The sequence below is a fragment of the Balaenoptera borealis genome, assembly GCF_965194805.1.
Source record: "Balaenoptera borealis genome assembly, chromosome: 1".
Classification (NCBI taxonomy): Eukaryota; Metazoa; Chordata; class Mammalia; order Artiodactyla; family Balaenopteridae; genus Balaenoptera; species Balaenoptera borealis.
Genome location: NC_138860.1, coordinates 52,877,621 through 52,903,882, shown reverse-complemented (window position 1 = coordinate 52,903,882; position 26,262 = coordinate 52,877,621). Strand labels below are relative to the sequence as shown.

At 45.2% G+C, this 26,262-nt stretch overlaps 2 long non-coding RNA genes across 6 annotated transcripts in view; both read right to left on the bottom strand.

Moving 5' to 3' along the window:
* LOC309635588 overlaps nt 1–15,180 on the bottom strand; it is a 104,376-nt gene extending 89,196 nt beyond the window's left edge. For 2 of the 5 annotated variants that reach the window (XR_014248916.1, XR_014248917.1), the window contains exon 1: nt 3,993–4,374. This is a non-coding gene — a long non-coding RNA (uncharacterized lncRNA). Of the gene's footprint in view, nt 1–1,861; nt 1,911–3,121; nt 3,400–3,992; nt 4,375–4,457; nt 4,483–15,160 lie in introns of those variants that run through there. The other 3 variants (XR_014248918.1, XR_014248914.1, XR_014248915.1) reach the window with 3 other exon arrangements.
* Nucleotides 15,181–22,454: 7,274 nt separating this feature from the next.
* Nucleotides 22,455–26,262, bottom strand: part of LOC309605245 — a 110,559-nt gene continuing 106,751 nt past the window's right edge. Inside the window, exons 2-3 of the long non-coding RNA XR_014231312.1 lie at nt 26,078–26,179; nt 22,455–22,492 (exon numbers count right to left, since the gene is read on the bottom strand). This is a non-coding gene — a long non-coding RNA (uncharacterized lncRNA). The remainder of the gene's footprint in view (nt 22,493–26,077; nt 26,180–26,262) is intronic.

Genomic DNA, 26,262 nt, shown 5'->3' with positions numbered 1-26,262 from the left:
CTTCACCATGCTCCATGCCCTTGTCATCACAATCCTACATGACCCCTTTCATCACAAGCCTCCATGACCACTTTCATCACAATGCTCTATGACGATTTTCATCCCAATGCTCCATCACCCCTTTCATCACAATGCTCCTTGGCCCGTGTCATTACAATTCTCCATGAACCTTGTCATCACAAAGCTGTATGGCCCTTGTCATCACAAAGCTCCATGACCCCTGTCATCACAATGCTCCATGGCCTTTTCATCACAATGTTCCATGACACCTGTCATCACAACTCTCCATGGCCCTTGTCGTCACAATGCTCCATGACCCCTTTCATCACAATGCTCCATGACCCGTCTTCAAAAAGTTACATGACCCCTGACATCACAATGCCCGATGACCCCTGACATCAAAATTCCCCATGACTATTGTAATCACAATGTTACATGCCCGTGTCATCACAATGTTCCATGATTTATCTTCACAATACTCCAAGGCCCTTGTCATCACAATGCTCCATGACTCTTGTACTCACAATGCTCCTTGGCCCTTGTCAACACAATGCTCCATGACCACTTTCATCACAGTGCTCCATGACACCTGTCATCAAAAATCCTCGTGACACATGACATCACAATGCCTCATGATGCCTGCCATCACAATGCTCCATTGCCCTTGTCATCACAATGCTCCATGATACTTGTCATCACAAAGCTTCATGACCACGTTCATCACAATGCTCTATGACCCCTTTCATAACAATGCTACTTGGCCCATGTCATCAAAATTCTCCGTGACACTTCTCATCACAAAGCTCTATGGCCCTTGCCATAACTATGCTCCATGACTCCTTTCATCACCATGCTCCATGCCCTTGTCATCACAATCCTACATGACCCCTTTCATCACAAGCCTCCATGACCACTTTCATCACAATGCTCTATGACGATTTTCATCCCAATGCTCCATCACCCCTTTCATCACAATGCTCCTTGGCCCGTGTCATTACAATTCTCCATGAACCTTGTCATCACAAAACTGTATGGCCCTTGTCATCACAAAGCTCCATGACCCCTGTCATCACAGTGCTCCATGACCACTTTCATCACAATGCTCCATGACCACTTTCATCACAATGCAACTTGGAACATGTCATCACAATTCTCCATGACCCCTGTTATCACAAAGCTCTATGGCCCTTGCCATCACTATGCTACATGACTCCTTTCATCACAATGCTCCATGACATCTGTCATCACTATGCTTACTAGAACCCTGTCATCACAATGTTCCATGACCCCTGTCATCACAATACTCCATGACCCCTGTCATCACAGTGGTCCATGACCACTTTCATCACAATGATCCATGATCCATTTCATCACAATGCTCCAGTACCCCTTTCATCACAATTCTCCATGGCCCCTGTTATCACAATGCCCCATGACCCTGTCATCACAATGCTCCATGAACATGTCATCACAAAGCTCCATGCCACTTGTCATCAAAATAGTCCATGGCGCTAGTCATCACAATGCTCCATGCCCACTCTCATCACAATGCACCATGACCACATTCATCAGAGAGCTCTATGACAAGTTTCGTCACAATGCTAAAAGGCCCTTGTCATCACAGTGCTCAAAGGCGCTTGTCATCACAATGCTCCATGACAATTTTCATCACAATGCTTCATGATACCTGTCATCACAATGCTCCATGACCCATTTCATCACAATGCTCCAGTACCCCTTTCATCACAATGCTCCATGGCCACTGTTATCACAATGCTCCATGACAACTGTTATCACAATGCTCCATGCCCAATAACATCACAATGCTCCATGACCACATTCTTCACAAAGCTCCATGCACCTGTCATCACAATGTTCCATGGCCTTGTCATCACAATGCTCCATGATGCCTGACATCACAGTGCTCCATGACCCCTGTTATCACAGGGCTCCATGCCCACAGTCATCATAATGCTCGATAACCATATTCATCACAAAACGCCATGAACCATTTCATCACAATATTCCATGGCCTTCTCATCACAATGCTCCATGATGCCTGACATCACAATGCTCCATGACCCCTGTTATCACAGTGCTCCATGCCCACAGTCATCATAATGCTCGATAACCATATTCATCACAAAACGCCATGAACCATTTCATCACAATGCTAAAAGGCCCTTCTCATCAAAATGCTAGATGGAGCTTGTCATCACAATGCTCCATGCCCAATATCATCAAAATGCTCCATGACCACATTCATCATAATGCTCCATGACACGTTCCATCACAATGCTAAATGGCCCTTGTCATCACAATGATTCATTACCACTTTCATCACAATGATCCATGACCCATTGCATCACAATGCTCCATGTTGAGGCCTTTTCCATGCTCCGGTCTTCTCCATGCTCCATGCCCTTGTCATCACAATGCTCCATGACCGCTTTCCTTACAATGCGCCATGGCCCTTGTCATCACATTGCTCCATGACCCTTGTCCTCACAAAGCCCCATGTCCCCTTTTATCACAATGCTACAGTACCCCTTTCATCACAATGCTCCCTGACCACTTTCATCACATTGCTCCATGACCGCTTTCCTCACAAGGCGCCATGGCCCTTGGCATCACATTGCTCCATGCCCCCTGACATCACAAGACCCATGACCACTTTTATCACAATGCTCCATTACCCCTTTCATCACAATGCTCCCTTACAACTTTGATTACAATGCTCCATTACCCCTAACATCACAATGCTCCATGATCCATTTCTTTACAAAAATCCGTGACAACTTTCATCAAAATACTCCAGTGTGCTTTTCGTCCCAATGCTCCATGCCTCCTTTCATCACAATGCCCCATGAGCCCTGTCATCACAATGCTCCGTGACCCCTGTCACCACAATTATCCATGACACTTTTCATCACAATGCTCCATGGTCCTTATCATCACACTGATCAATGCCCCCTGTCATTCAAATGCTTCATGACCATTTTCATCACAATGCTCCTTATCCCATTTCATCACCATTATCCGTGACCCTTGTTGCCACAATGCTCCATGGCCCTTATCATCACAATGCTCCATGCTGTGATCTTCTCCAAGCTCCATGCACTTGTCATCACAATGCTCCATGACCCTTGTCATCACAATGTTCCATGACCATATTCATCACAATGCTCCATGTCAGATTTCATCACAATGCTAAATGACCCTTGTCATCACAATGCTACATGACCCTTTTCATCACAATGTTAAATGACCCTTGTCATCACAATGCTCCATGACCCATGTCATCACAATGCTCCATGGCCCTTCCCATGACAATGCGCCATGACGGCTTTCATCACAATGCTCCATGACCCCTGTCATCACAATGCTCAATGCTGTGGTCTTCACCATGTTACATGCCCTTGTCATCACAATGCTACATGACCCTATTCATCACAATGTTAAATGAAAAGTGTCATCACAATGCTCCATGACCCATTTCATCACAATGCTCCAGTACCCCTTTCATCACAATGCTCCATGGCTACTGTTATCACAATGCTCCATGACACCTGTTATCACAATGCTCCATGCCCACTATCATCACAACGCTCCATGACCACATTCTTCACAAAGCTCCATGCACCAGTCATCACAATGCTCCATGGCCCTTGTCATCACAATGCTGCATGACCCCTGTCATCACACTGCCATATGACCCCTGTCATCACAAGGCTCCATGGCCCTTGTCATCACAATGCTCCATAACACCTGTCATCACAATCCTCCATGACCTTGTCATGACAATGCTCCATGAACCCTGTCATTACAAGGCTCCATGGCCCTTGAGATCAAAATTCACCATGATACCTGACAACACAATGCTCCAGTACGACTTTCATCACAGTGCTCCAGGCCCCCTGTCATCACAATGCCCCATAACTCATTTTATCACAATAATCCATGACCCCTTTCATTACAATACTCCAGTACACCTTTCATCACAATGCTCCATGGCCCTTGTCATCACAATGCTCCATATCCACTGTCATCACAATGATTCATTACCATTTTCATCACAATGATCCATGACACGTCTCATCAAAATGGTCCATGTTGAGGTCTTCTCCATGCTCCGGTCTTCTCCATGTTCCATGCCCTTGTCATCACGATGCTTCATAACCCCTATCATCACAATGCTCCATGCCCCGTGTCATCCCAATGCTTCATGACAACTTTCATCACAATGCTCAATGACCCCTATCATCACAAGGCTCCATGGCCCTTGTTATCATAATGCTCCATGATCCCTGATATCACAATGCTCCATGACACATTTCATCACAATGCTCCCTGCCTCCTGTGATCACAATGCCCCATGACACCTGTCATCCCAATGCTCCGTGACCACATTCATCAAAAAGATCCATGACCCATTTCATCACAATGCTAAAAGGCACTTGTCATCAAAATGATCCATGGCCCTTGTCATCACAATGTTCCATATGCACTGTCATCAAAATAATACATGACCACTTTCATCAAAATGATCGATGACCCCTTTCATCACAATGCACCTTGGTCCGTGTCATCACAATGCTCTATGGCCGTTGTCATCACAATGTTCCCTAACTCTTTTCATCACAATGCTCCATCACCCCTCTCATTACAATATCCATGCTGTGATCTTCTCCTGGCTCCATGCCCTTGTCATCAAAATGCTACATGACACTTTTCATCACAATGTTAAATGACACTTGTCATCACAATGCTCCAAGGCCCTTCCCATGACAATGCTCCATGACTGCTTTCATCACAAAGCTCCATGACCCCTGTCATCACAATGCTCCATGCTGTGGTCTACACTATGTTCCATGCCCTTGTCATCACAATCCTACATGACACCTTTCATCACAAGCTCCAATGACCACTTTCATCACAATGCTCTATGACGAGTTTCATCCCAATGCTCCATCACCCATTTCATCACAATGCTCCTTGGCCCATGTTATCAAAAACCTCCATGACCCTTGTCATCACAAAGCTTTATGGCCCTTGTCATCTGAATCCTCCATGACTCCTTTCATCACAATGCTCCATGACCACTGTCATCACCATACTCCATGAACCCTGTCATCTCAATGCTCCTTGACACTTGTCATCACAATGCTCCATGACTCCTTTCATTCCTATGCTCAATGACCCATTTCTTCATAATGCTGCATGACCGATTTCATCACCATGCTCCATGATCGCTATCATCACAGTAATCCATGATCACTATCATCACAATAATCCATGACCCTTTTCAACACAATGCTCCAGTACCACTTTCATCACAATGCTCCATGCCCCCTGTTATCCCTAAGCTCCTTGACCCCTGTCATCACAGTGCTCCATGCCCCTTGTCATCACAATGGTCCATGGTGCTTTTCATCACAAAACTCCATGCCCACTGTCATCACAATGCTCCATGACCACATTCATAACAAAGCTCCATGAGAGGTTTCATCACAATTCTAAAGGTCCATGTCATCAAAATGCTCAATGGCACTTTTCATCACAATGCTCCATGACCACTTTCATCACAATGCTCCATGATCACTATCATCACAATGATCAATTACACCTTTCATCACAATGCTCCATGACCCATTTCAACACACTGCTCCATGACCGCTTTCATCATAATGCTCCATGATCACTATCATCACAATGAGCCATGAACCCTTTCATCACAATGCTCCAGTATGCCTTTCATCACAATGCTGCCTGACCAAATTTGCCAAAATGCTCCATGAACCCTCTCATCACAATGTCCATGGCACTTGTCATAACAATGATTGATGACACTTGTCATCACAATGCCCCATGATCACTGTCATCACAATGCTCCAGGGCCCTTGTCATCACAGTGCCCCATGACCCCTGTCATCACAATGATACGTGACACTTGTCATCGCAATGCTCCATGGCCTTTCTCATCAAAATTGTACATGGCCCCTGTCATCATAATGCTTCATGAATACTTTCATCACAATGCTCCATGATCACTTTCATCACAATAATCCATGACCCCTTCCATTACAATACTGCAGTACATCTTTCATCACAATGCTCCATGCCCCCTGTCATCACAATGCCCCATGACCCCTGTCATCACAATGGTCCGTGACCACATTCATCACAAAGCTCCATAACCCGATTTATCACAATGCTAAAAGGCCCTTGTCATCACAATGTTCCCTAACTCTTTTCATCACAATGCTCCATGACCCCTCTCATTACAATACTCCATGCTGTGATCTTCTCCAGGCGCCATGCCCTTGTCATCACAATGCTACATGACCCTTTTCATCACAATGTTAAATGACCCTTGTCATCACAATGCTCCGTGACCCATGTCATCACAATGCTCCATGGCCCTTCACATGACATTGCGACATGACTGCTTTCATCGCAATGCTCCATGATCCCTGTCATCACAATACTCCATTCTGTGGTCTTCACCATGTTCCATGCCCTTTTCATCACAATGCTACATGACCCTTTTCATCACAATGTTAAATGACCCTTGTCATCACAATGCTCCATGACCCATTTCATCACAATGCTCCACTACCCCTTTCATCACAATGCTCCATGACCGCTAACCTCACAATGCGCCATGGCCCTTGTCATCACAATGCTCCATTATCCATTGCATCACAGTATTCCATGACCACTTTCAACACAATGCTCAAGACGCCTTTCATCACAATGCTCCATGACACCAGATATCACAATGCTTCATGATACATGTCATCAAAATGCTCCATGCCCCCTGTCATCACAATGTCCCATGACCACTGTCATCACAATGCTCCATGTATCTTGTCATCACAATGCTCCATGCCCATGTCATCACAATTCTCCATGACATCTATCATCACCATGTTCCATAACCCCTCTCATCACAATGCTCTATGACCCGTTCATCAAAATGCTCCATGACACTTGTCATCACAATGCTCCATATGCACTGTCATCACAATGCTCCATGACACATTTCATCACAAGGCTCCATGACCGCTTTCATCAAAATGCTCCATATCCCTTTCATCACAATGGTCCATGACCATTTTCATCACAATGCTCCATGATCACTATCATCACAATGATCCATGACACCTTCCATCACAATGCTCCATGACCCATTTCAACACAATGCTCCATGACCGCTTTCATCATAATGCTCCATGATTGCTATCATCACAATGAGCCATGACCCATTCAATTACAATTCTCCAGTACGTCTTTCATCACAATGCTCCATGCCCGCTGTCATAACAAGGCCCCATGACCCCTGTTATCACAATGCTCGGTGACCACATTCATCACAAAGCTCCATGACCCGATTTATCACAATGCTAAAAGGTCCTTGTCATCAAAATGTTCCATGGCCCTTGTCATCACAATAATCCATGACCACTTTCATCAAAATGATCAATGACCCCTTTCATCACAATGCACCTCGGCCCATGTCATCACAATGCTCTATGGCCGTTGTCATCACAATGTTCCCTAACTCTTTTCAACACAATGCTCCATGAGCCCTCTCATTACAATACCCCATGCTGTGATCTTCTCCAGGCTCCATGCCCTTGTCATCACAATGCTACATGACCCTTTTCATCACAATGTTAAATGACCCTTGCCATCAAAATGCTCCATGACCTATGTCATCAAAATGATCCATGGCCCTTCACATGAAAATGCGCCATGACTGCTTTCATCGCAATGCTCCATGACCCCTGTCATCACAATGCTCCATGCTGTGGTCTTCACCATGTTCCATGCCCTTGTCATCACAATGCTACATGACCCTTTTCATCACAATGTTAAATGAACCTCGTCATCACAATGCTCCATAATACATTTCATCACAATGCTCCAGTACCCCTTTCATCACAATGCTCCATGACCGCTTACCTCACAATGTGCAAAGGCCCTTGTCATCACAATGCTCAATTATCCATTTCATCACAATATTCCATGACCACTTTCATCACAATGCTCAAGATGCTTTTCTTCACAATGCTCCATGACACCTGACCTCACAATGATTCATAATCCATGTCATCACAATGCTTCAGGACAACTTTCATCACAATGCTCAATGACCCGTCATCACAATGCTCCATGGCCCTTGTCCTCTCAATGCTCCATGATCCCTGATATCACAATGCTCCGTGACACATTTCATCACAATGCTCCATGCCCCCTGTCATCACAATGCTCCATTATCCATTTCATCACAATAATCCATGACCACTTTCATCACAATGCTCCAGACGACTTTCAGCACAATAATCCATGCCCCCTGTCATCACAATGTCCCATGACCACTGTCAACACAATGCTCCATGTATCTTGTCATCACAATGCTCCATGCCCGTTTCATCACAATTCTCCATGACATCTGTCATCACAATGTTCCATAACCCCTCTCATCACAATGCTCTATGACTCTTTCATCAAAATGGTCCATGACACTTGTCATCACAATGCTCCATAGCACTTATCATCACAATGATCCATATGCACTGTCATCACAATGCTCCATGACACATTTCATCACAGTGCTCCATGACCCCTTTCATCAAAATGCTCAATTATCCCTTTCATCACAATGGTCCATGACCACTTTCATCACAATGCTCCATGATCACTATCATCAAAATGATCCATGACACCTTTCATCACAATGCTCCATGACCCATTTTAACACAATGCTCCATGACCGCTTTCATCATAATGCTCCATGATCGCTATCATCACAATGAGCCATGACCCCTTCCATTACAATACTCCAGTACGTCTTTCATCACAATGCTCCATGCCCGCTGTCATCACAAGGCCCCATGACCCCTGTTATCACAATGCTCGGTGACCACATTCATCACAAAGCTTCATGACCCGATTCATCACAATGCTAAAAGGCCCATGTCATCAAAATGTTCCATGGCCCTTGTCATCACAATGCTCCATACGCCCTGTCATCACAATAATACAAGACCACTTTCATCAAAATGATCCATGACCCCTTTCATCCCAATGCACCTTGGCCCGTGTCATCACAATGCTCTATGGCCTTTGTCATCACAATGTTCCCTAACTCTTTTCATCACAATATTCCATGACCCGTCTCATTGCAATACTCCATGCTGTGATTTTCTCCAGGCTTCATGGCCCTTGTCATCACAATGCTCCATGACTCCTGACATCACAATGTTCCATGACCCCTGTCATCACAATGCTCCATGCCCAATGTCATCAAAATGCTCTATGACCACATTCATCACAATGCTCCATAACACGTTTCCTCACAATGCTAAATCGCCCATGTCATTACAGTGCTCCATGGTGCTTTTCATCACAATGCTCCATGACACCAGTCATCACAATCCTCTATGACCCATGTCATCAAAATGCTCCATGGCCCTTACCATGACAATGCGCAATGACTGCTTTCATCACAATGCTCCAAGACCCCTGTAAACAGAATGCTCCATGAAACCTGTCATCACATTGCTCCATGACCCCTGTCATCAGAATGCTCCATTCTGTGGTCTTCACCATGTTCCATGCACTTGTCATCACAATGCTACATAACACTTTTCGTCACAATGTTAAATGACACTTGTTATCACAATGCTCCATGACCCATTTCATCACAATGCTCCAGTACCCCTTTTATCACAATTCTCCATGGCTACTGTTACCACAATGCCCCATGACACCTGTCATCACAATGCTCCATGCCCACTATCAACACAATGCTCCATGACCACATTCTTCACAAAGCTCCATGCACCTGTCATCACAATGTTCCATGGCCCTTGTCATCACAATGCTGCATGACCCCTGTCATCACACTACCCTATGACCCCTGTCATCAGAAGGCTCCATAGCCCTTGTCATCACAATGCTCCATAACACCTGTCATCACAATCCTCCATGCCCTTGTCATGACAATGCTCCATGACCCCTGTCATCACAAGGCTCCGTGGCCCTTGACATCACAATTCTCCATGACACCTGACAACACAATGCTCCAGTACGCCTTTCATCACAATGCTCCAGGCCCCCTGTCATCACAATGCACCATGACCCCTTTCATGACAATAATCCATGACCCCTTTCATCACAATGCTCCAGTATGCCTTTCATCACAATACTCGATGCCCCCTGTCAACACAATGCCCCATGACCCCTCTCAGCAAAATATTCCATGCCCCCTGTAGTCACAATGCTCCAGAACAGCTGTCATCACAATGCTCCATGACCCTTGTCATGACAATGCTCCATGGCATTTTTCATCACAATGTTCCATGCCCCCTTTCATCGCAATTCTTCACGACAACTTTCATCACAATGCTCCATGACCACTTTCATCACAATGCTCCATGGACTGGGTCATCGCAATGCTCCATGACTCCTTTCTTCACAATGTTCCATGGCCTCTGACATCACAATGCTCCATAAGCCATGTCATCACAATGTGCCAGGACCCCGTCAAAACAATGCTCCATAACCCCTTTCATCACAATGCTCCGTGACCCATGTCAACACAATTGTCCAGCACCCCTTTCATCACAATGCTCCTTGGCACGTGTCATCACAATGCTCCATGAACAGTATCATCACAATGCACCATGATCCCTGTCATATCAATGCACTATGACACCTGTCATCACAATGCTCCAAGACAACTGTCATCACAATGCCACATGACTCCTGTCATCACAATACTCCCTGACCTTTGTCATCACAATGCTCCATGACGCCTTTCATCCCAATGCTCCATCACCCCTTTCATCACAATGCTCCTTGGCCCGTGTCAAAAAATTCTCCATGATCCTTGTCATCACAAAGTTCTATGGCCCTTATTATCACAATGCTCCATGACCACTGACATAACAATACTCCATCAACCCTGTCATCGCAAAGCTCCTTGACCCTTATCGTCACAATGCTCTATGACTCCTTTCATTCCTATGCTCAATGACCCATTTCATCACAATGCTCCATGACTGCTTTCATCACAATGCTCCATGATCTCTATCATCACAGTAGTCGGAGATCACTATCATCACAATAATCCATGACCCTTTCAACACAATGCTCCAGTATCACATTCATCACAATGTGCTCCATGGCCCCTGTTATCACAATGCTCCATGACCCTTGTCCTCACAATGCTCCATGAACCCTGACATCACAATGCTCCATGACCCCTGACATCACAATGCTCTATGACCCCTGTCATCACAGTGCTCCATGCCCCCTGTCGTCACAATGCTCCATAACAACATATACCACAAAGCCCTATGACCCGTTTCATCACAATGCTAAAAGGCCCTTGTCATCAAAATGTTCGATGGAGCTTGTCATCACAATGCTCCATGACCACATTCATCACAATGCTCCATGACACGTTTCATCACAATGCTAAGTGGCCCTTGCCATCACAATGCTCCATGGCGCTTCTCATCACAATGCTCCATACCCCCTGTCATCACAATGCCCCATAATCCCTTTTATCACAATAATACATGACCCATTTCATTACAATAGTCCAGTATGCCTTTCATCACAATGCTCCATGGCCCTTGTCATCACAATGCTCCATATCCACTCTCATCACAATGATTCATTACCATTTTCATCACAATGATCCATGACCCGTCTCATCACAATGCTCCATGTTGAGGTCTTCTCCATGCTCCATGCCCTTGTCATCACAATGCAACATGACCATTTTCATCACAATGTAAAATGGCCCTTATCATCAAAATGCTCCAGGACCCTTGTCATCACAATGCTCCATGACCCCTGTCATCACAATGTTCCATGCAGTGGTCTTCACCATGCTCCATGCCCTTGTCATCACAATTCTACATGACCCCTTTCATCCCAATGCTCCATGACACCTGTTGTCACAATTCTCCATGACTCTTGTCATCACAATGTTCCATGCCCGAGTCATTACAAAGTTCCAAGAATTTATCATCACAATGCTCCAAGGCACTTGTCATCACAATGCTCTATGTTCCTTGCCATCACAATGATCCTTGACTCTTTTCCTCACAATGCTCCATCACCACTGTCATCACAATGCTCCGTGAACGCTTTCATCCAAAGGCTCCATGACCCTTGTCATCCCAATGCTCCGTGACCACATTCATCACAAAACTCCATGACCCGTTTCATTACAATGCTAAAAGGCCCTTCTCATCAAAATGCTCCATGGCGCTTATCATCACAATGCTCAATGCCCAATGTCACCACAATGCTCCTTGACCCATGTCATCACAATGCTCCATGGCCCTTGTCATCACAATGCTCCATTATCCATTTCATCACAATAATCCATGACCACTTTCATCACAATACTCCAGACGCCTTTCATCACAATGCTCCATGACACCTGACATCACAATGCTTCATGACCCCAGTCATCACAATGCTCCATGCCCCGTTTCATCCTAATGCTTCATGACAGCTTTCATCACAATGCTCAATGACCCCTGTCATCACAAGGCTCCATTGCCCTTGTTATCATAATGCTCCATGATCCCTGATATCACAATGCTCCGTGCCACATTTCTTCACAGTGATCCATGCCCCCGTCTTCACAATGCCCCATGACCACTGTCATCACAATGCTCCGTGACCACATTCATCACAAAGCTCCATGACACGTTTCATCACAATGCTAAATGGCTCTTGTCATCACAATGCTCCATGGCGCTTCTCATCACAATGCTCCATACCCCCTGTCATCACAATGTTCCATGCTGTGGTCTTCTCCATGCTCCATGCCCTTTTCATCACAATTCTACATGACCCCTTTCACCACAATGCTCCATGACACCTGTTGTCACAATTTTCCATAGCCCTTGTCATCACAATGCTCCATGACTCCTGTCAACAAAAAGCCTCATGACCGCTGTCATCACAATGCCCGATGACCCCTGACATCACAATTCTACATGACTCTTGTCATCACAATATTCCATGCCCGAGTCATTACAATGTTCCATAAATTTATCATCACAATCCTCCAAGGCACTTGTCATCACAATGCTCTATGGCCCTTGCCATCACAATGATCCTTGACTCTTTTCATCACAATGCCCCATCACCACTGTCATCACAATGCTCCATGAACGCTTTCATTCAAAGGCTCCATGACCCTTGTCATCACAATGCTCCATGACCGCTGTCATCACATTGCTCCATGACACCTTTCACAACAATGCTCCATGACCCATTTCATCACAATGCTCCATGAACGCTTTCATCACAATGCTCCATGATCGCTATCATCACAATAAACCATGACCCATTCCATCAACATGCTGCAGTACCCATTTCATCACAATGCTCCATGGCCCCTGTTATCCCAAAGCTCCAAGACCCCTGTCATCACAGTGCTCCATGCCCCTTGTCATCACAATGCTCCATATCCACTGTCATCACAATGATTCATTACCACTTTCATCAGAATGATCCATGACCCGTCTCATCACAATGCTCCACGTTGAGGTTTTCTCTATGCTCCGTTCTTCTCCATGCCCCATGCCCTTGTCATCACTATGCTACATGACCCTTTTCATCACAATGTTAAATGGTCATTATCATCAAAATGCTCCATGATCCTTGTAATCGCAATGCTCCATGGCACTTCTCATCACAATGCGCTATGACCCATATCATCACAATGTTCCATGCAGTGGTCTTCACCATGCTCCATGCCCTTGTCAGCACAATTCTACATGACACCTTTCATCACAAGGCTCCATGACAACTTTCATCCCAATGCTCGATGACACCTGTTTTCACAATTCTCGTTGGCCCTTGTCATCACAATGTTCCATGACCCCTGTCATCAAAAAGCCTCATGACCCCTGACATCACAATGCCCGATGACCCCTTACATCACAATTCTCCATGACTCTTGTCATCACAGTGTTCCATGCCCGAGTCATCACAATGTTCTATGAATTTATCATCACAATACGCCAAGGCCCTTGTCATCACAATGCTCCATGACCCTTGTAATCACAATGCTCCTTGACACTTGTCATCACAATGCTCTACGGCCCTTGTCATCACAATGCTCTATGGCGCTTCCCAACACAATGATCCATGACTCCTTTCATCACAATACTAAGTCACCCCTGTCACCACAAAGCTCCATGAACCGTTTCATCACAATGCTCCATGAACGCTTTCATTACAATGCACCATGATCGCTATCATCACATTAAACCATGACCCATTCCATCAACATGCTCCAGTACCCCTTTCGTAAAAATGCTCCATGGCCCCTGTTATCACAATGCTCCATGACCCTTGTCCTCACAATGCTCCATGAACCCTGACATCACAATGCTCCATGACCCATTTCATCACAGTGCTCCATGCCCCCTGTCGTCACAATGCTCCATAACAACATATACCACAAAGCCCTATGACCCGTTTCATCACAATGCTAAAAGGCCCTTGTCATCACAATGCTCCATGCCCAATGTCATCAAAATGCTCCATGACCACATTCATCACAATGCTCCATGACACGTTTCATCACAATGCTAAGTGGCCCTTGCCATCACAATGCTCCATGGCGCTTCTCATCACAATGCTCCATACCCCCTGTCATCACAATGCCCCATAATCCCTTTTATCACAATAATACATGACCCATTTCATTACAGTAGTCCAGTATGCCTTTCATCACAATGCTCCATGGCCCTTGTCATCACAATGCTCCATATCCACTCTCATCACAATGATTCATTACCATTTTCATCACAATGATCCATGACCCCTCTCATCACAATGCTCCATGTTGAGGTCTTCTCCATGCTCCGGTCTTCTCCATGCTTCATGCCCTTGTCATCACAATGCAACATGACCATTTTCATCACAATGTAAAATGGCCCTTATCAAAATGCTCCAGGACCCTTGTCATCACAATGCTCCATGACTCCTGTCATCACAATGTTCCATGCTGTGGTCTTCACCATGTTCCATGCCCTTGTCATCACAATTCTACATGACCACTTTCATCACAATGCTCCATGACGAGTTTCATCACAATGCTCCATGACACCTGTTGTCACAATTCTCCATGGCCCTTGTCATCACAATGCTCCATGACCCCTGTCAACATAAAGCATCATGACCCCTCTCATCACAATGCCCGATGACCCCTGACATCACAATTCTCCATGACTCTTGTCATCACAATGTTCCATGCCTGAGTCATTACAATGTTCCAAGAATTTATCATCACAATCCTCCAAGGCACTTGTCATCACAATGCTCTATGGCCCTTGCCATCACAATGATCCTTGACACTTTTCATCACAATGCTCCATCACCACTGTCATCACAATGCTCCATGAACGCTTCCATCCAAAGGCTCCATGACCCTTGTCATCACAATGCTCCATGACTGCTGTCATCACATTTCTCCATGATCCCTTTCAGAACAATGCTTCATGACCCATTTCATCACAATGCTCCATGAATGCTTTCATCACAATGCTCCATGATGGCTATCATCACAATAAACCATGACCCATTCCATCAACATGCTGCAGTACCCCTTTCATCACAATGCTCCATGGCCCCTCTTATCTCAATGCTCCATGACACTTGTCATCCTAATGCTCCGTGACCACATTCATCACAAAGCTGCATGACCCGTTTCATTACAATGCTAAAAGGCCCTTGTCATCAAAATGCTCCATGGCGCTTATCATCACAATGCTCAATGCCCAATGTCATCACAATGCTCCTTGACCCCTGTCATATCAATGCTCCATGGCCCTTGTCATCACAATGCTCCATTATCCATTTCATCACAATAATCCATGACCACTTTCATCACAATGCTCCAGACGCCTTTCATCACAATGCTCCATGACACCTGACATCACAATGCTTCATGACCCCAGTCATCACAATGCTCCATGCCCCGTTTCATCCTAACGCTTCATGACAGCTTTCATCACAATGCTCAATGACCCCTGTCATCACAATGCTCCATGGCTCTTGTCATCAAAATGCTCCATGATCCCTGATATCACAATGCTCCGTGACACATTTCTTCACAATGATCCATGCCCCCATCATCACAATGCCCCATGACCCCGGTCATCACAATGCTCCTTGACCACATTCATCACAAAGCTCCATGACCCGTTTCATCACAATGCTAAAAGGCCCTTGTCATCAAAATGATCCATGGCCCTTGTCATCACAATGCTCCACATGCCCTGTCATCAAAATAATACATGACCACTTTCATCAAAATGATCCATGACCCCTTTCATCACAATGCACCTTGGCCCGTGTCATCACAATGCTCTATGGCCGTTGTCATCACAATGTTCCCTAACTCTTTTCATCACAATGCTCCATGACCCCTCTCATTACAATGCTCCATGCTGTGATCTCCTCAGGCTCCATGCACTTGTCATCACAATCCTACATGACCCTTTTCATCACAATGTTACATGACCCTTGTCATCACAATGCCCCATGAACCATGGCATCACAATGCTCCATTGCCCTTCCCATGATAATGCGCCATGACTGCTTTCATCACAATGCTCCATGGCCCCTGTCATCACGATGCTCCATCATGCAGTCTTCACCATGTTCCACGCCCTTGTTATCACAATCCTACATGACACCTTTCATCACAAGCCTCCATGACCAGTTTCATCACAATGCTCTATGACGAGTTTCATCCCAATGCTCCATCACCCCTTTCATCACAATGCTCCTTGGCCCGTGTCAAAAAATTCTCCATGATCCTTGTCATCACAAAGTTCTATGGCCCTTATTATCACAATGCTCCATGACCACTGACATAACAATACTCCATCAACCCTGTCATCGCAAAGCTCCTTGACCCTTATCGTCACAATGCTCTATGACTCCTTTCATTCCTATGCTCAATGACCCATTTCATCACAATGCTCCATGACTGCTTTCATCACAATGCTCCATGATCTCTATCATCACAGTAGTCGGAGATCACTATCATCACAATAATCCATGACCCTTTCAACACAATGCTCCAGTATCACATTCATCACAATGTGCTCCATGGCCCCTGTTATCACAATGCTCCATGACCCTTGTCCTCACAATGCTCCATGAACCCTGACATCACAATGCTCCATGACCCCTGACATCACAATGCTCTATGACCCCTGTCATCACAGTGCTCCATGCCCCCTGTCGTCACAATGCTCCATAACAACATATACCACAAAGCCCTATGACCCGTTTCATCACAATGCTAAAAGGCCCTTGTCATCAAAATGTTCGATGGAGCTTGTCATCACAATGCTCCATGCCCAATGTCATCAAAATGCTCCATGACCACATTCATCACAATGCTCCATGACACGTTTCATCACAATGCTAAGTGGCCCTTGTCATCACAATGCTCCATGGCGCTTCTCATCACAATGCTCCATACCCCCTGTCATCACAATGCCCCATAATCCCTTTTATCACAATAATACATGACCCCTTTCATTACAATACTCCAGTATGCCTTTCATCACAATGCTCCATGGCCCTTGTCATCACAATGCTCCATATCCACTCTCATCACAATAATTCATTACCATTTTCATCACAATGATCCATGACCCGTCTCATCACAATGCTCCATGTTGAGGTCTTCTCCATGCTCCATGCCCTTGTCATCACAATGCAACATGACCATTTTCATCACAATGTAAAATGGCCCTTATCATCAAAATGCTCCAGGACCCTTGTCATCACAATGCTCCATGACCCCTGTCATCACAATGTTCCATGCAGTGGTCTTCACCATGCTCCATGCCCTTGTCATCACAATTCTACATGACCCCTTTCATCCCAATGCTCCATGACACCTGTTGTCACAATTCTCCATGACTCTTGTCATCACAATGTTCCATGCCCGAGTCATTACAATGTTCCAAGAATTTATCATCACAATGCTCCAAGGCACTTGTCATCACAATGCTCTATGTTCCTTGCCATCACAATGATCCTTGACTCTTTTCCTCACAATGCTCCATCACCACTGTCATCACAATGCTCCATGAACGCTTTCATCCAAAGGCTCCATGACCCTTGTCATCACAATGCTCCATGACCGCTGTCACCACTTTGCTCCAGGACCCCTTTCACAACAATGCTCCATGACCCATTTCATCACAATGCTCCATGAACGCTTTCATCACAATGCTCCACGATCACTATCATCACAATAAACCATGACCCATTCCATCAACATGCTGCAGTACCAATTTCATCACAATGCTCCATGGCCCCTCTTATCTCAATGCTCCATGACCCTTGTCATCCCAATGCTCGGTGACCACATTCATCACAAAACTCCATGACCCGTTTCATTACAATGCTAAAAGGCCCTTCTCATCAAAATGCTCCATGGCGCTTATCATCACAATGCTCAATGCCCAATGTCACCACAATGCTACTTGACCCCTGTCATCACAATGCTCCATGGCCCTTGTCATCACAATGCTCCATGGACCTTGTCATCACAATGCTCCATTATCCATTTCATCACAATAATCCATGACCACTTTCATCACAATACTCCAGACGCCTTTCATCACAATGCTCCATGACACCTGACATCACAATGCTTCATGACCCCAGTCATCACAATGCTCCATGCCCCGTTTCATCCTAATGCTTCATGACAGCTTTCATCACAATGCTCAATGACCCCTGTCATCACAAGGCTCCATTGCCCTTGTTATCATAATGCTCCATGATCCCTGATATCACAATGCTCCGTGCCACATTTCTTCACAGTGATCCATGCCCCCGTCTTCACAATGCCCCATGACCACTGTCATCACAATGCTCCGTGACCACATTCATCACAAAGCTCCATGACACGTTTCATCACAATGCTAAATGGCTCTTGTCATCACAATGCTCCATGGCGCTTCTCATCACAATGCTCCATACCCCCTGTCATCACAATGTTCCATGCTGTGGTCTTCTCCATGCTCCATGCCCTTTTCATCACAATTCTACATGACCCCTTTCACCACAATGCTCCATGACGAGTTTCATCCCAATGCTCCATGACACCTGTTGTCACAATTTTTCATAGCCCTTGTCATCACAATGCTCCATGACTCCTGTCAACAAAAGTCCTCATGACCCCTGTCATCACAATGCCCGTTGACCCCTGACATCACAATTCTCCATGACTCTTGTCATCACAATATTCCATGCCCGAGTCATTACAATGTTCCAAGAATTTACCATCACAATCCTCCAAAGCACTTGTCATCACAATGCTCTATGGCCCTTGCCATCACAATGATCCTTGACTCTTTTCATCACAATGCCCCATCACCACTGTCATCACAATGCTCCATGAACGCTTTCATCCAAAGGCTCCATGACCCTTGTCATCACAATGCTCCATGACCGCTGTCATCACATTGCTCCATGACACCTTTCACAACAATGCTCCATGACCCATTTCATCACAATGCTCCATGAACGCTTTCATCACAATGCTCCATGATCGCTATCATCACAATAAACCATGACCCATTCCATCAACATGCTGCAGTACCCATTTCATCACAATGCTCCATGGCCCCTGTTATCCCAAAGCTCCAAGACCCCTGTCATCACAGTGCTCCATGCCCCTTGTCATCACAATGCTCCATATCCACTGTCATCACAATGATTCATTACCACTTTCATCACAATGATCCATGACCCGTCTCATCACAATGCTCCACGTTGAGGTTTTCTCTATGCTCTGTTCTTCTCCATGCCCCATGCCCTTGTCTTCACTATGCTACATGACCCTTTTCATCACAATGTTAAATGGTCATTATCATCAAAATGCTCCATGATCCTTGTAATCGCAATACTCCATGGCACTTCTCATCACAATGTGCTATGACCCATATCATCACAATGTTCCATGCAGTGGTCTTCACCATGCTCCATGCCCTTGTCATCACAATTCTACATGACCCCTTTCATCACAAGGCTCCATGACAACTTTCATCCCAATGCTCGATGACACCTGTTGTCACAATTCTCATTGGCCCTTGTCATCACAATGCTACATGACCCCTGTCATCAAAAAGCCTCATGACCCCTGACATCATAATGCCCGATGACCCCTTACATCACAATTCTCCATGACTCTTGTCATCACAGTGTTCCATGCCCGAGTCATCACAATATTCTATGAATTTATCATCACAATACTCCAAGGCCCTTGTCATCACAATGCTCCATGACCCTTGTTATCACAATGCTCCTTGACACTTGTCATCACAATGCTCCACGGCCCTTGTCATCACAATGCTCCATGACCCCTGTCATTACAGTGCTCCATGCCCCCTGGCGTCACAATGCTCTATAACAACATATACCACAAAGCCCTATGACCCGTTTCATCACAATTCTAAAAGGCCCTTGTCATCAAAATGTTCGATGGAGCTTGTCATCAAAATGCTCCATGCCCAATGTCATCAAAATGCTCCATGACCACATTCATCACAATGCTCCATGACACGTTTCATCACAATGCTAAATGGCCCTTGTCATCACAATGCTCCATGGCGCTTCTCATCACAATGCTCCATACCCCCTGTCATCACAATGCCCCATAATCCCTTTTATCACAATAATACATGACCCCTTTCAATACAATACTCCAGTATGCCTTTCATCACAATGCTACATATCCACTGTCATCAAAATGATTCATTACCATTTTCATCACAATGATCCATGACCCGTCTCATCACAATGCTCCATGTTGAGGTCTTCTCCATGCTCCGGTCTTCTCCATGCTTCATGCCCTTGTCATCACAATGCAACATGGCCATTTTCATCACAATGTAAAATGGCCCTTATCATCAAAATTCTTCATGACCCTTGTCATCACAATGCTCCATGACGCCTGTCATCACAATGTTCCATGCTGTGGTCTTCACCATGCTCCATGCCCTTGTCATCACAATTCTACTGGACGCCTTTCATCATCATGCTCCATGAGGAGTTTCATCCCAATGCTCCATGACACCTGTTGTCAAAATTCTCCATGGCCCTTTTCATCACAATGCTCCATGACCCCTGTCAACAAAAAGCCTCATGACCCCTGTCATCACAAGGCCGATGACCCCTTACAACACAATTCTCCATGACTCTTGTCATCACAATGTTCCATGTCCGAGTCATTACAATTTTCCAAGAATTTATCATCACAATCCTCCAAGGCACTTGTCATCACAATGCTCTATGACCCTTGCCATCACAATGATCCTTGACTCTTTTCATCACAATGCTCCATCACCACTATCATCACAATCCTCCATGAACGCTATCATCCAAAGGTACCATGAACCTTGTCATCACAATGCTCCATGACCGCTGTCCTCACATTGATCCATGACCCCTTTCAGAACAATGCTCCATGACCCATTTCATCACAATGCTCCATGAACGCTTTCAACACAGTGCTCCATGACCGCTGTCATCACATTGCTGCATGACCCTTTTCAGAACAATGCTCCATGACCCCTGTCATCACAATGCTCCATAACAAGATATATCACAAAGCCCTATGACGGGTTTCATCACAATACTAAAAGGCCCTTGTCATCAATATGTTCGATGGAGCTTGTCATCACAATGCTCCATGAGCACATTCATCACAATGCTCCATGACACGTTTCATCACAATGCTAAGTGGCCCTTGTAATCACAATGCTCCATGGCGCTTCTGATCACAATGCTCCATACCCCCTGTCATTACAATGCCCCATAATCACTTTTATCACAATAATACTTGACCCATTTCATTACAATACTCCAGTATGCCTTTCATCACAATGATCCATGGCCCTTGTCATCACAATGCTCCATATCCACTCTCATCACAATAATTCATTACCATTTTCATCACAATGATCCATGACCCGTGTCTTCACAATGCTCCATGTTGAGGTCTTCTCCATGCTCCGGTCTTCTCCATGCTTCATGCCCTTGTCATCACAATGCAACATGACCATTTTCATCACAATGTAAAATGGCCCTTATCAAAATGCTCCAGGACCCTTGTCATCACAATGCTCCATGACCACTGTCATCACAATTTTCCATGCTGTGGTCTTCACCGTGCTCCATGCCCTTGTCATCACAATTCTACATGACCCCTTTCATCACAATGCTCCATGACGAATTTCATCCCAATGCTCCATGACACCTGTTGTTAGAATTCTCCATGGCCCTTGTCATCTCAATGCTCTATGACCCCTGTCAACAAAAAGCCTCATGACCCCTCTCATCACAATGCCCGATGACCCCTGACAGCACAATTCTCCATGACTCTTGTCATCACAATGTTCCATGCCTGAGTCATTACAATGTTCCAAGAATTAATCATCACAATCCTCCAAGAATTTATCATCACAATCCTCCAAGGCACTTGTCATCACAATGCTCTATGGCCCTTGCCATCACAATGATCCTTGACACTTTTCATCACAATGCTCCATCACCACTGTCATCACAATGCTCCATGAATACTTCCATCCAAAGGCTCCATGACCCTTGTCATCACAATGCTCCATGACTGCTGTCATCACATTGCTCCATGACCCCTTTCAGAACAATGCTTCATGACCCATTTCATCACAATGCTCCATGAATGCTTTCATCACAATGCTCTATGATGGCTATCATCACAATAAACCATGACCCATTCCATCAACATGCTGCAGTACTCCTTTCATCACAATGCTCCATGGCCCCTCTTATCTCAATGCTCCATGACACTTGTCATCCTAATGCTCCGTGACCACATTCATCACAAACCTGCATGACCCGTTTCATTACAATGCTAAAAGGCCCTTGTCATCAAAATGCTCCATGGCGCTTATCATCACAATGCTCAATGCCCAATGTCATCACAATGCTCCTTGACCCCTGTCATATCAATGCTCCATGGCCCTTGTCATCACAATGCTCCATTATCCATTTCATCACAATAATCCATTACCACTTTCATCACAATGCTCCAGACGCCTTTCATCACAATGCTCCATGACACCTGACATCACAATGCTTCATGACCCCAGTCATCACAATGCTCCATGCCCCGTTTCATCCTAATGCTTCATGACAGCTTTCATCACAATGCTCAATGACCCCTGTCATCACAATGCTCCATGGCTCTTGTCATCAAAATGCTCCATGATCTCTGATATCACAATGCTCCGTGACACATTTCTTCACAATGATCCATGCCCCCGTCATCACAATGCCCCATGACCCCTGTCATCACAATGCTCCTTGACCACGTTCATCACAAAGCTCCATGACCCGTTTCATCACAATGCTAAAAGGCCCTTGTCATCAAAATGATCCATGGCCCTTGTCATCACAATGCTCCATATGCCCTGTCATCAAAATAATACATGACCACTTTCATCAAAATGATACATGATCCCTTTCATCACAATGCACCTTGGCCCGTGTCATCACAATGCTCTATGGCCGTTGTCATCACAATGTTCCCTAACTCTTTTCATCACAATGCTCCATGACCCCTCTCATTACAATGCTCCATGCTGTGATCTCCTCAGGCTCCATGCACTTGTCATCACAATGCTACATGACCCTTGTCATCACAATGCCCCATGAACCATGGCATCACAATGCCCCATGGCCCTTCCCATGACAATGCGCCATGACTGCTTTCATCACAATGCTCCATGGCCCCTGTCATCACAATGCTCCATCATGCGGTCTTCACGATCTTCCAAGCCCTTGTCATCACATTCCTACATGACACCTTTCATCACAAGCCTCCATAACCAGTTTCAGCACAATGCTCTATGACGAGTTTCATCCCAATGCTCCATCACCCCTTTCATCACAATGCTCCTTGGTCCGTGTCATCAAAATTCTCCATGACACTTGTCATCACAAAGTTCTATGGCCCTTGTCATCACAATGCTCCATGACCACTGACATAGAAATACTCCATCAACCCTGTCATCGCAAAGCTCCTTGACCCTTATCGTCACAATGCTCTATGAATCCTTTCATTCCTATGCTCAATGACCCATTTCATCACAGTGCTCCATGACCGCTTTCATCACAATGCTCCATGATCTCTATCATCACAGTAGTCCAAGATCACTATCATCACAATAATCCATGACCCTTTTCAACACAATGCTCCAGTATCATTTTCATCACAATGCTCCATGGCCCCTGTTATCACAATCCTCCAAGGCACTTGTCATCACAATGCTCTATGTTTCTTGCCATCACAATGATCCTTGACTCTTTTCATCACAATGCTCCATCACCACTGTCATCACAATGCTCCATGAACGCTTTCATCCAAAGGCTCCATGACCCTTGTCATCACAATGCTCCATGACCGCTGTCACCACTTTGCTCCAGGACCCCTTTCACAACAATGCTCCATGACCCATTTCATCACAATGCTCCACGATCGCTATCATCACAATAAACCATGACCCATTCCATCAACATGCTGCAGTACCAATTTCATCACAATGCTCCATGGCCCCTCTTATGTCAATGCTCCATGACCCTTGTCCTCACAATGCTCCATGAACCCTGACATCACAATGCTCCATGACCCCTGACATCACAATGCTCCATGACCCCTGTCATCACAGTGCTCCATAACCCCTGTCGTCACAATGCTCCATAACAACATATACCACAAAGCCCTATGACCCGTTTCATCACAATGCTAAAAGGCCCTTGTCATCAAAATGTTCGATGGAGCTTGTCATCACAATGCTCCATGCCCAATGTCATCAAAATGCTCCATGACCACATTCATCACAATGCTCCATGACACGTTTCATCACAATGCTAAGTGGCCCTTGTCATCACAATGCTCCATGGCGCTTCTCATCACAATGCTCCATACCCCCTGTCATCACAATGCCCCATAATCCCTTTTATCACAATAATACATGACCCCTTTCATTACAATACTCCAGTATGCCTTTCATCACAATGCTCCATGGCCCTTGTCATCACAATGCTCCATATCCACTCTCATCACAATAATTCATTACCATTTTCATCACAATGATCCATGACCCGTCTCATCACAATGCTCCATGTTGAGGTCTTCTCCATGCTCCATACCCTTGTCATCACAATGCAACATGACCATTTTCATCACAATGTAAAATGGCCCTTATCATCAAAATGCTCCAGGACCCTTGTCATCACAATGCTCCATGACCCCTGTCATCACAATGTTCCATGCAGTGGTCTTCACCATGCTCCATGCCCTTGTCATCACAATTCTACATGACCCCTTTCATCCCAATGCTCCATGACACCTGTTGTCACAATTCTCCATGACTCTTGTCATCACAATGTTCCATGCCCGAGTCATTACAATGTTCCAAGAATTTATCATCACAATGCTCCAAGGCACTTGTCATCACAATGCTCTATGTTCCTTGCCATCACAATGATCCTTGACTCTTTTCCTCACAATGCTCCATCACCACTGTCATCACAATGCTCCATGAACGCTTTCATCCAAAGGCTCCATGACCCTTGTCATCACAATGCTCCATGACCGCTGTCACCACTTTGCTCCAGGACCCCTTTCACAACAATGCTCCATGACCCATTTCATCACAATGCTCCATGAACGCTTTCATCACAATGCTCCACGATCGCTATCATCACAATAAACCATGACCCATTCCATCAACATGCTGCAGTACCAATTTCATCACAATGCTCCATGGCCCCTCTTATCTCAATGCTCCATGACCCTTGTCATCCCAATGCTCGGTGACCACATTCATCACAAAACTCCATGACCCGTTTCATTACAATGCTAAAAGGCCCTTCTCATCAAAATGCTCCATGGCGCTTATCATCACAATGCTCAATGCCCAATGTCACCACAATGCTCATTGACCCATGTCATCACAATGCTCCATGGCCCTTGTCATCACAATGCTCCATGGACCTTGTCATCACAATGCTCCATTATCCATTTCATCACAATAATCCATGACCACTTTCATCACAATACTCCAGACGCCTTTCATCACAATGCTCCATGACACCTGACATCACAATGCTTCATGACCCCAGTCATCA